The sequence below is a fragment of the Aquarana catesbeiana genome, linkage group LG04 (assembly GCF_042186555.1).
Source record: "Aquarana catesbeiana isolate 2022-GZ linkage group LG04, ASM4218655v1, whole genome shotgun sequence".
Classification (NCBI taxonomy): Eukaryota; Metazoa; Chordata; class Amphibia; order Anura; family Ranidae; genus Aquarana; species Aquarana catesbeiana.
Window position 1 is genome coordinate 111,981,824 of NC_133327.1, and position 13,489 is coordinate 111,995,312.

A 13,489-nucleotide genomic window follows, 5' to 3' on the forward strand; every position below is an offset into this window, starting at 1 on the left:
CAGAGGAGGCGAAGATGAGATGGGGTGCTGCTGCAACAGGAGAGGTGTGAGGGCCACATGAAATGGACTGATGGGCTGGATTCGCCTTGTGGGCCGTGTGTTTGACACATGTGCTTTAGTATATTTCTATTGTTCCAACACCATAAAGGGTAGTGCTATTGACACAAAAACAGATGATAAGGAGATTGATTAGAGATCAACGCAATCAGAAAGTGTTAAACCTTGTAGATTGCAGTAGGTTGGGATTTAGGGCTCTCAGGCAGCAGAGAAGACCTGTGCTGGAGCCTGTTCAGTACCCTTAGGTTGAAATTAAACATATTTGATTTTGCCCTTGAGAAACATCAAAGCTAAATATTGCATTCCTTTGAAAACTGCCTCCAGTATACGAAAATGAGTTACGCTTTCACATTTGTTGTGTTGTACTGCCAAAAAAAGACTAGTTTGTGACCTTCATGAGAACAGTTAGATTTTATATTGCGTATATATTGTGTACCATTTCTGTTAATATTTGTATATCCAAACCCCATCATAGAATCTGCTTTGCAACACCAGTACAAAAATGTATAATGCTTATGCAAATAAAATTTGGCTGAAAATGTATTTCCAAAGATCCATATTTCTGGTCACAAAGCACTGGGCTTATTCAGTAAAGCAAAAAACAAAATGCAGCCAATCAGAAATCATCTGACCTCAGCATATTTCCACACCTCTTTTTTCACCTTGCTTTATTGAATAAACCCAAAAGATTTTATAAAATGCATGACAAATGTCTTGCTCATTGTCTGTGTGAGACAATGTATGTTCATATCCAGAGACCATGATTTGATATTAGTGCTGCATAGCATTCACTTTATGTAAAATAATGTGGAGACATTTGTGAGCCAATAAACTGGGGGGTGGGGGGGCTGATTTGTACATATGCTGGCTGATGATACGATTAGCCTGTACATTACATGTATAAAACATTCCAAGTGACATATGTGCAATATGTAAATAGATGTAAATATGGACACATATAATAAAGTGTTTGCTATATACACAGAATAGTGTTGTTGTTTTGTCATCAGAATGTTATACAATTAACAAAAGTCTACACATCTTTAAATCAATTTGGATGGATAGGAAGGGTTTGACCCTAAACTAAATCAATATAATCTTTATTCCCATCTATGACCCCAGCAGGCAGATTGCCTCTCCCCTCTGCTCTCCAAAGCCAGGGTTCTGTTTTACAGTGCCTTGAAAAAGTATTCACACCCTTTGAAAAATTTCCACATTTTGTCATGTTACAACCAAAAACATAAATGTATTTTATTGGGATTTTATGTGATAGACCAACACAAAGTGGCACATAATTGTGAGGTGGAAGGAAAATGATAAATGGTTTTCAAATTTTTTACAAATAAATGTGAAAAGTGTGACGTGCATTTGTATTCAGCCCCCCTGAATCAATACTTTGTAGAACCACCTTTCACTGCAAATACAGCTGCAAGTCTTTTTGAGTATTTATCTACCAGCTTTGCACATCTAGAGAGTGACATTTTTGCCCATTCTTCTTTGCAAAATAGCTCAAGCTCTGTCAGATTGGATGGAGAGTGTCTGTGAACAGCAATTTTCATGTCTTGCCACAGATTCTCAATTGGATTTAGGTCTATACTTTGACTGGGCCATTCTAACACATGAATATGCTTTGATCTAAACCATTCCATTGTAGCTCTGGCTGTATGTTTAGGGTTGTTGTCCTGCTGGAAGGTGAACCTCCGCCCCAGTCTCAAGTCTTTTGCAGACTCTAACAGGCTTTCATCTAAGATTGCCCTGTATTTGACTCCATCCATCTTCTCATCAGCTCTGACCAGCTTCCCTGTCCCTGCTGAAGAAAAGCATCCCCACAACATGATGCTGCCACCATCATGTTTTACGGTGTGTTCTGGGTGATGTGCAGTGTTAGTTTTCCATCACACATAGCGTTTTGCTTTTAGGCCAAAAAGTTCAATTTTGGTCAGATCTGACCAGAGCACCTTCTTCCACATTTTTGCTGTGTTCCCCACATGGCTTCTTGCAAACTGCAAATAGGACTACTTATGGCTTTTTTCAACAATGGCTTTCTTCTTGCCACTCTTCCATAATGGCCAGATTTTGGAGTGCGCGACTAATAGTTGTCCTGTGGACAGATTCTCCCACCTGAGCTGGATCTCTGCAGCTCCTTCAGAGTTACCATGGGCCTCTTGGCTGCTTCTCTGATTAATATTCTCCTTGCCTGGTCTGTCTTGGTAGGTTTGCAGTTGTGCCATACTCTTTCCATTTTTGGATGATGGATTGAACAGTGCTCCGTGAGATGTTCAAAGCTTGGGATATTTTTTTATAACCTAACCCTGCTTTAAACTTCTCCAAAACTTTATCCCTGACCTGCCTGGTGTGTTCCTTGGCCTTCATGATGCTGTTTGTTCAATAATGTCCTCTAACAAACCTCTGAGGGCTTCACAGCTGTATTTATAGTGAGATTAAATTACACGCAGGTGGACTCTATTTACTAATTAGGTGACTTCTGAAGGCAATTGGTTCCACTAGATTTTAGTTAGGGGTATGAGGGTAAAGGGGGCTGAATACAAATGGACGCAACACTTTTCAGATTTTTATTTGTAAAAAATTTTGAAAACCATTTATCATTTTCCTTCCACTTCACAATTATGTGCCACTTTTTGTTGGTCTATCACCTCTTCTCTGGATTTCATGCTTCATTATTCCAAGTTATGTCATCACACTGGTGTCATTATTATCATTCTTCGTAGGAATAAATGAAGAATGCATACCCACAAGTTCAAATTATAGGGGAGCCCTGGATGGTAGTACAACCGCACTGAAGATGAGAGAAAGGGTCAGAAACAGCAATACCTGACATGAGACCAAAGCCACCTTACTCACATTAACCAGTCATGACCAGCAACTAAGGCTGCATTCACACTTGCATGTTCCACATAAATGTGTAAGTCCAGAATGCGCAAAAAAATGTGTGTCGTGCTTGCAATGCCATTCATTCTTAATGGCACCCCAAACATGGCCAACAGATGCACATTTTTGTTCACAGTAAATCACCACAAATGTGCCAAAACACACATTTTAAAGAAACGAATTTCTACGCCTGAAAAGGTGCAGGAGCTTCTCTGACGTGTTTGTCACACATAGGGCAGCCCATTCAAGGGAATGGGCTGCCCTATTTGCATTACATGAAATCACGTGAAAGACGTGCAAAAAAAGCATGCAAAAACACGCATTTAAACTTACACTAGATTTAAATGGGGCCTTAGATTTAAAGTGTATTTAATCCCAGTGTATGTAAAAACGGTTGTTTCCTCTCTTTTGTTCTGTTAAATATACCATTAAAGGGGAAGTCCACCCTAACAATAAAATTGCTACATCTACAGGCATCCACGATCTAACACTAACCTATCTAGCCCTGTAAAGAAGAAATCATTATAAATACCTTTTCTGAAGCAGCTCCGGTCTGGTCTCCAGTGGCAGAAGCTCTGTAGAGAACACAGCTGACAACAGCTGTGAAATTAATGGGGAGTAACGTCACCCATAGAGTTACTATGGGGCTTCCTTTGTCGGCTGTGTCCTCTGCACCCGCCTCCACAGTGAAGCTGCCGCTGACAGCTCAGCGTGGGACCGGACCGGATCTAGAAAAGGTATGTATACTCATTTCTTCTATAAAGTTAAAATTGAGTACTGTCCGTGATACTTTTTATACGGCTACAATCAAATCAAGTTCTATAAAGCTAGAATGATCTTTTTTTAAACTTTAATTGGTACAGCTTGGTTATATCAAATCATTCATACCTCACATCCAGGGTGGCACTGGGGATGCAGAAATTCACTAATAACACATTTTATGTAATTTCTTTATTTTCCCAAAAATTGTAACAAAAAAATTACAACTTAAAAAACTGGCAATTCCTCTTACTAAATACCTCACACTGTCTACTTTCCAAAAAGTGGTCATTTGGGGGGTATTTGAACTGTCCTGGCATTTAAAGGACCTCAAGAACTGAGATAGGCTGTCAGTACATCAGGACTGGTCAATTTTTAAATATACACTGTGTGCACAGTTATTAGGCAAGTTGTATTTTTGCGGATTAATTTCAACTACAGTGCTCTCAGTCAATCCAAAATGTTAATAAACCTCAAACCTGAATATTTAAGAAAGTAAAAGTGAGGTTTTGGCTTTCTTAGGAGAAAATCTATGTGTGCACAATTATTGGGCAACTATTAATGTGCAGAATTATTATGCAACTAAATGAAAAAACAAAAAAATTTCCATCTTACTTGTTTACTTTCATCTGTTAAAGTGAGAATAATAAACAAACAACTCAAAATTTACAAATAAACATTTCTGACATTTAAAAAAAAAAAAACTGACTAATATAGCCATCCTTGTTTTCAATAACATTCATAAGCCTTCCATTCATGGAGTCTGTCAGTTTCCTGATCTGTTGACGATCAACTTTTTGCGCAGCAGCAACCACAGCCTCCCAGACACTGTTCAGAGAGGTGTACTATTTCCCTTCACCGTAGCTCTCCCGTTTAAGGGCCCACAAGTTCTCAGTAGGGTTTAAATAGGAAGGGGGCCATGCCTAGCCACGCAGTGGAGTACTTCAATGCATGCGATGGAGCATCGTCCTGTATAAATATCATGGTCTTTTTGAAAGATGCAGACTTTTTCCTGTACCACTACTTGAAGAAAATGTCTTCTAAAAACTGGCAGTAGGTTTGAGAGTTAATTTCGAGTCCATCTTCAACCCAAAAAGGTTCAACTAGCTCATCTTTAACCAGTTCCCTTCCGCGCTATAGCCGAATGTTTGCTACAGTGCGGACCTACATTGCCGGGAGGCCGTCAATAGACATTCTCCCCATTGCACGCTCCCCACGTGCCCCCTGCAGGGCACACGTGGCATGTGCTGCGATCCCTGAGCTAATGAGACTCGGGTGATCACAGATAGGAGTAAGAAGCCAAGCCCGGCCCCTTACCACGTGATCAGCTATCAGTAAATGACAGCTGATGACGTGATGTAAACAGAAGATCGGTAATAGTTTTTTTTTCTCCTCACGCTGACATTGTGAGGAGAAAAAAAAGCCGATCACAGGCTTCTGTGTAAGGGACATCGGTCCCGAAGTGGAAGAGGCACAGCCACTTCATCTGTGTCCACCAGTGCCATCTTCCAGTGCAACCTGCCAGTGCTAACAGTGCATATCAGTGCCACCAATCTGTGCCCCATGTATATACCAGTGCCACCTATCAATACCCACGAGTGCCACCTATCAATGCCCACCAGTGGTACGAATCAATGCCTCATCAGTGCCACCTAGCAGTGCTGCCTATCAGTGTTATATGGGTACAGTGTTGCATGACCGCGCAATTGTCGTTCAAAGAGTGACAGCGCTGAAAGCTGAAAATTGGTCTGGGCAGGAGGGGGAGTTTAAGTGCCCAGTAAGCAAGTGGTTAATAATACAAGCCCATACTAGTACCCCACCTCCACCTTGCTGGTGTCTGAGTCGAAGTGGAGCTCTGTGTCGTTGCTGATCCAGCCACAGGCCCATCCATCTGGTCCGTCAAGAGTCACTCTCATCTCTTCAGTCCATAAAACCTTTGAAAAATCTGTCTTCACGTTTCAACTTATGTGTCTTGTTCAGTGGTGATAGTGTTTCAGCCTTCCATACCTTGACCATGTCTCTGAGCACTGAACACCTTGTACTTCTGGGCACTCCAGGTAGGTTGTGGTCCTATACTTGAAAACAACTCCAGGTAGGTTGCAGTTCTTTTTTTTTAATCATTATTTATTTTATTTTATCAAAATGCCAACATACAAAAATACAAAAGAAAACCTACCCCTTGCTTAAAATCTGTTGTTTTATGCCGTTTCGACCAGTTTCCCCCTTCTCTATTAACTTATTGCCTCAACATATCTCCATCTTTTTAAACGCCTTCCAGCTTTCCCATTTATCTACCAACCCCTCAATTTCTTCCTCCCCACTATACCTTAGACACTCCATATTATATGTTTCTTCTACTCTATTTATCCAGTCGCAAATTTTGGGGCTTTCTATTTCCTGACACTTTATGGGTATAAGACTTTTAGCAGCATTCATCATATGAGGAATTACTGATTCTTTATATTGTTTTCCTGAACCTTCCACCCTGTGGAACAAACATGTCCACGGTTCTTCAGGTATTACTTTATTGGTAATTTCCTTTTATTAGTTGTAAGACATCTTTCCAATATTTTTAAATTATAGGGCAGTCCCACCAAAGATGTGCCATTGTTCCTATTGCCTTGCATCCTCACCAACACTCCGGGGATTTCCCCAGTAGAAATGTACTTGTTTTATCTGGAGTTGCATACCACCTTGTCAGGCATTTGTAATATATTTCGGCCGTCTTTATATCTACAGCAGAGCTATGTGTTAATTTCAAATTCTTTCCGATATTGTGTTTGTTTCCACGTGACCCCAATTCTTTTTCTCATTTTTTTATGTATGGCGGGACCTCCAGCTCTTCTATTGCTATGAATATTTTATAAATCCAGGATATATTATTTCTTGTAATTCTTGTAATATTTCTTATTGGTTGAGGCAAATTCTCTACAAAATGTTTCAATTGGAGATACCGCCATTCATTTACCACCATTAAATTTGTTTCATGTTTTAACTCTTGAAATGTGAGGTTGCAGTTCTGAAATATGACAGCACTGGAGGATAATGGGTTCCTGGTAGCTTCACCTTTGATTCTTCTAAAATCTTTGGCAGTTAAATTGCATCTTTTTTCTCAACACGTTTCTTGTGACTCTGTTGACTATTTGCAACAAAAAACATTTGATGGTTCTGTGATCACGCTCCAATATCTTAGCAATTTCAAGAGTGCTGCATTCCCTCTGAAATACTTTTTACAATGTTTGACTTTCAGTCAGTTAAATCTCTTTTTTGGCCCATTTTGCCTGAGGAAAAGAAGCTGCCTAATAATTATGCACACCTTGATATAGGGTGTTGATCTCCTTAGGCCCCTTTCACACATGCGGACCGTATGTCCGTATTTCATCCATCCGTTTTCGGATGAAATACGGACATACAGCCATCCCTATGGGATAGCGGGTGTCAGCGGATGTACATCCGCAAACACCCGATGTCATCCGGCTCCGCTCTCGTCCGATTCTGCGGATGGAAGAAAATCCTATTTTTCTATCCGTCTGCAGAGCGGATCGGAGGAACACGGACAGACGGTCCGTGTTCCTCCGATCCCCCATAGGGGAGAGCGGAGATCTGACGGGGCGGTCCCTGCACAGTGTGCGGGTCCCGCCCTGTCATCCGCCAGCTCAGCTGGGGAAAACGGAGAGATCCCCGCCGAGCAGCGGATGTTCACGGGGCGGATCAACACGGATCCGTCCCGTGTGAAAGGGGCCTTAGGCCACAACCTCCCACATTATACAAATACATACCACCTGATATGCTTAAATCCAATAAGCATTCAAGTTTATACAGCTTGGAGTTGGACAATATGCATAAAATTATGATATGGTAAATATACACACTTGCCTAATAATTGTGCACACAGTGTACTGTATATATATCATAGTTTGTAGATGCTATAACTTTCATACAAACCAATTAATATACACTTATTGGGATTTTTTTTTTTTTTTTTTTTTTTTTTTACCAAAGATGTGACAAAATACATGTTGGCCTAAATTTATGAAGAAATTTGATTTTATTAGATATGTTTTATAACAAAGTAGAAATTATTGTTTTTTGCAAATGCTTAGGTCTTTTTTTGCTTATATAGCAAGCAATAAAAAAAACTTAGTTGTGATTAAATACTACCAAAAGAAAGCTCTATTTGTGTGAAAAAAATGATAAAATTGCAATTGCCAGTTAAAGTAGCACAGTGCTGAACGACAAAAAATGGCCTGGTCATGAAGAGGTGAAACCTTCCCAGAAGTCAACTACAAAAACTTCTTTCCTATGTTGTGGAGATGAGGAGAGGAGGTGGTAACCTGTAGTTCATAAAAAGACAACCATGCAGGTTGACACCATTCCTTGCAAATTCATTTCAGCCCATAACCGGGAATTAGGAGTGCATTTCTACCAGGATCAACAGGTATTTTTCTGTACTTGAAAGATTTCTAGAGCCCTGGTGTGGGCTATTGGGCAACAGCTATGCAGCAGAGTCGCAGTGGGGTGCCAGGCGCTGGAACACTCTATTTTCCAGTACCCGCCACTGAAAGAGGACAGAGTTTTTTCTGCCCACAGTACAAGTAGAGTGCTGGCCTGGGGAGAGAGGGAGAGAGAAAACATCAGTGACAACCAATCAGGGGAGAATTTAATAACACCGGCACAGGTGCTGGGGGCTATTACTGCATCCACTGACACAAATGCAGGGGGATAGTATTGCATCCACTGACACCAGTGTTGGGAGTTGTCATTACGTCCACTGCCACTAATACTGGGAGTTATTACTGTGTCCGCTAAAATCAGTGTGGGGGGGGGGGGTTAATATTGCATCCACTGACACCAATGTGGGTTTTTATTATTACATCCACTGACACCAATGTGGGTTTTTTTTTTGTTATTGCATCCAGTGACACCCATGTTGAGGATTATTATTACATGCACTGACACCCATGTTGGGAGTTATTATTGTATCCAATTACACCAATGTTAGGGGTATTATTGCATCCACTGAAACCAATGTTGGGGGTTATTATTGCACTCACTGACACCAATGTTGTGGGTTATTATTGCAAGCACTAACATCAATTTTGGGGGCTATTACTGGTTTCACTGACACCAATGATAGTGGATTTTCATTGTGTCCACTGACACCAATGTTGAGGGTTATTGTACTGACTGACACTAATGATGTGGGATTTTTATTGCATCCAATGACACTAATGCTGTGGGTTATTATTGTACTCACTGACACCAATGCTGGGAGTTATTATTACTATCGCTACCATCAAAGCGGGGGGGTTATGATACTCCAACTTTTTCTATTTGCATTGCGATACACTGCAAAAAAACATTTTTAGGTGGTAAGGTTTCTTATAGCCAATTTATTTTGAATGGGCTGTCTAACTTTATGCAATACGGCTCAATGCATGAAAATGTGCAGCTACAGTGAGGCTCTCTGGAAGTGTCAAAGTTCACCAGCACTGTTCTGGAGGGATAAAACTTGGGTAAATCTGCTTTTTTCTTTTTGTGCTGACCTACACTCTAAGTAAAATACATTTTTGCCATAGAAAAACCAGGTGGATTTTAAATGCTATTTGACATGAGATTCTGTTCTGTGCTATCTGCTGCCCTCTATCGGCTGTTGAAGTACAATACTTTAAATACACGGGCCAGACGCAGCAGACCCAGCTTTATTCCTGCTAGAACTTCATACAGAAACCTGACAGTTGTAATATCAGAAGGGAAACAGGCTGCATATCTTGGTGCTATTCCATATGACGATCTTTGTCCATATTTTGATCTTTAAACAGAGAAGAGAGGTTAGGCAAGAACTGCTCTCATACAATCACAATTTCATTCAATTGTTTATTAGCACATTATATTCAGCTTCATGGTTTTATTTCAATTTAAAACCCGAAATAGAAATGAAGGGATTTTTTTTTCATTTTGGATAGTGCAAGTAAAGTTTTAACCCGTCAGCATTTTGAAAAGGGTGGGGGTAGATGCTGCGCTATACGGGAAAAGTGAGAAAGTGCTGCTACAGGTAGCAGTATGAAGTAAATGCTGCAGCCCAGTGTAAACTGAAAGCTGCCAGCAACAAGGTCGTGTATTTTCTGATGTAGTATAAAACACTAGTAATAATGAAGGGCAATCCCAAATAAATGTGCAATTGCTAAAGCCCTAAAGGACAGTGCAAACAAAATGAATGTGTAAAATACTGCAATAAATAAAATTCTATCTTCAGACAATCACATAATTATATACACTAATGTGCAAACATAGACGTAAAGTGTGAATAGGTAAATGTGGAAAGTACAGCAATAAGTAAGCAAACAACCAAAAGTAAAACTGATTGTGCAAAAAGATCATAAAGTACTAAAATACTGCTGAGTAATGTGTACAGCCCTAGACATAAGGTGCAAATAAATGGATGTGCAAAACACAGCAATACATAAAACTTCCTGTGAAAACGTGCAAAATCGCATAAAAAGTGCAAGGTAGTGTGTGACATACACACTCCAATCACATCGCAATCAGATGGTGCCACAATGAAGTCACGTGATTGGTGACGTCACGCGTAGGGACGGGATGAGGCACTCTACACTGATCGAGGTTGACGAGCTCGCCGCTCGTAGGAGATAGATGCTGTGCTTTTATGTTTAATGTGAGTACATCCTTATGATTTTAATAAAACTCATCTTTGCTGAAAATACTACACTATCCGGCACCCCTTTGTTCTTTTATTACCTGTTTCACCTATACTGAGGTACCAAGACAGAGAAAGTACCTGCTCTGGTCCAGGGATCCCAAGGAGAGACAACCCCCACCAGCATTTGCTTTTTTGCAGTTTTCCCATTACCGCAAGGTAAGGGGCCACTGCTCACTTTTGTGTGATCTATGCACGAAGAGGACACACACCCTCTCTCTTCAGGCACCCCACTTTGCTATTTGCACATTGGACTGTTTTATTTTTTCTTAAGAAGAAATAATATCACTGAACCCTTTGTTTATTCTCCAGTTTCTCACTTATGCACATAGTTTCTTGGATTTTTTTTGTATTTTTTCCACTCATTTTGATTGACATCATTGTGGCACCATCTGATTGTGATGCGATTGGAGTGTGTATGTCACACACTACCTTGCACTTTTTATGCGATTTTGCACGTTTTCACAGGAAGTTTTATGTATTGCTGTGTTTTGCACCTTATGTCTAGGGCTGTACACATTACTCAGCAGTATTTTAGTACTTAATGATCTTTTTGCACAATCAGTTTTACTTTTGGTTGTTTGCTTATTTATTGCTGTACTTTGCACATTTACCTATTCACACTTTACGTGTATGTTTGCACATTAGTGTATATAATTATGTGATTGTCTGCAGATAGAATTTTATTTATTGCAGTATTTTGCACATTCATTTTGTTTGCACTGTCCTTTAGGGCTTTAGCAATTGCACATTTATTTGGGATTGTCCTTCATTATTACTAGTGTTTTATACTACATCAGAATATACACGACCTTGTTGCTGGCAGCTTTCAGTTTACACTGGGCTGCAGCATTTACTTCATACTGCTACCTGTAGCAGCACTTTCTCACTTCTCCCGGATAGCGCAGCACCTACCCCCACCCTTTTCATTTACGTATGGGCTTTGTTTGACCCCATTCGGTGCTTGCAGCTGTTCTATTTGTATCTCTCCCTCACGGTAGCGCAGGAATAACTTACATCACATTCTCCGTCAGCATTTTGCCATAGTTACATATAGTTAGTAAGGTTGAAAAAAGACACAAGTCCATCAAGTCCAACCTGTGTGTGCGCAGTATTAAGTCAATATTACGTTGTATATCCCTGTATATTGTGGTTGTTTAGGTGCCTATCTAATAGTTTTTTAAAACTATCTATGCTCCCTGCTTGTGGAAGAGAATTCCACATTCTTACCGTAAAGAACCCTCTACGCAGTTTCCGGTTAAATCGCTTTTCCTCTAATTTTAGTGAATGGCAGTCTTTGGAGTCTTTTTAAATGCCCTTACGCTGAAAAGTTTCCTCCCTATTGTGGGGTCACCAGTACGGTATTTGTGCATTGAAATTATATCCCCTCTCAAGCGTCTCTTCTCCAGAGAGAATAAGTTCAGTGCTAGTAATTTTTCCTCATAACCAAGATCCTCCAGTCCCTTTGTTAGCTTTGTTGCCCTTTTCTGTACTCTCCATTTCTAGCACATCCTTCCTGAGGACTGGTGCCCAGAACTGGACAGCATACTCCAGGTGTGGCCGGACCAAAATCTTGTAGTGTGGGAGAATTTTTCATGAATCCATGCTTATTACTGCTAATGATACCGTTTTCATTACTAAAATCTTGTATGTAGTCCCTTATCTCTTCCAAGAGCTTGCATACTATTGATGTTAAGTTAACTGGTGTGTAGTTCCCAGGGATATATCTTGGTCCTTTTTTAAAGATTGGTGCTACATTGGCTTTTCTCCAATCAGCTGATACCATACCAGTCAGTAGACTGTTCCTAAAGATTAGGAACAATGGTCTGGCAGTTCCTTGGCTGAGTTCCTTAAGGACCCACGGGTGCAAGCCATCTGGTCCTGTTGACTTATTTATGTTAAGTTTTTCAAGTCAGTTTCTGATTTTATCCTGTTAACCATGGGGGTGCTTCCTGTGACGTGTCACGAGGATAAACATTGCAGTTTTGGTTACTGAAGCCCCTTGTTTACCTCGTGAAGACTGAGAAGAATACATTGAAAACCTTCGCCATCTCACCATCCTTTGTAACCAGAATCCCTTCATCATTCTTTATGGTGCCAAAATGATCTGTCCTCCCTCTTTTACCATTTATGTACTTAAAGAATTTCTTGGGATTTTTCTTACTCTCCTCCACTATGTGCATTTTTTGTTCTATCTTAGCCGCTCTGACTACACCCTTACATTTCTTATTGCACTTTTTGTACAGTTGGTATGCGGATGATGATCCCTCAGCCTTGTATTTTTTGAAGGCCTTCTACTTTGCTTTTGTATGGATTTTTACCTTGATGTTAAGCCACCTGGGGCTTTTATTAGCTCTTTTAAATTTATCACCCTTTGGGATGCACTGGCTAATACCATATTTAATATGCTCCTAAAGCACACCCATTTGCTCATAGGTTTTTTTCCCCCATTTAGTATCTTCTAGCAAGGAGCTTAGTTTCTGTAAGTTGGCCCTTTTGAAATTCAGGGTCTTTGTATTCCCCTTATGTTTCCTATTTGTGTGATTTATCCTGAAACGAATTGACCTGTGATCGCCGTTTCCTAAGTTGCCCCGTATTTCTACATCCACGATCAAGTCTGTATTGTTCGTAATCAGTAGGTCTAGTAAAGCATTGTTTCTTGTAGGAGGTCCATCTCCCCCTCCTTCCTCAGGTAGGGGGCCTAAAGCATACTCCCAGTATTACTTTCTCCTTGGTTTCCTTCCTTTGTAACTCTACCCATAAGGATTCCACCTCTTCCCTTGTTCCATTAGTGATGTCATCCCTCACATTCACCTGTATATCATTTTTGATATACAGGCATACCCCTCCCCCTTTTTTACACTCCCTGTCCCTGCGATATAGGGAATACCCTTGAATGGTTGCCAGCCAATCATGAGAGCTATTGAACCAGGTCTCTGAAATTCCCATGAAATCGAATTCCTCCTCATACAGTAGTAGCTCTAGTTCTCCCATCTTGTCTGCCAGACTCCTGGAATTAGTGAACATGCCTCATAGTTTTGTCCAGACGCATACTATCTTCTTATT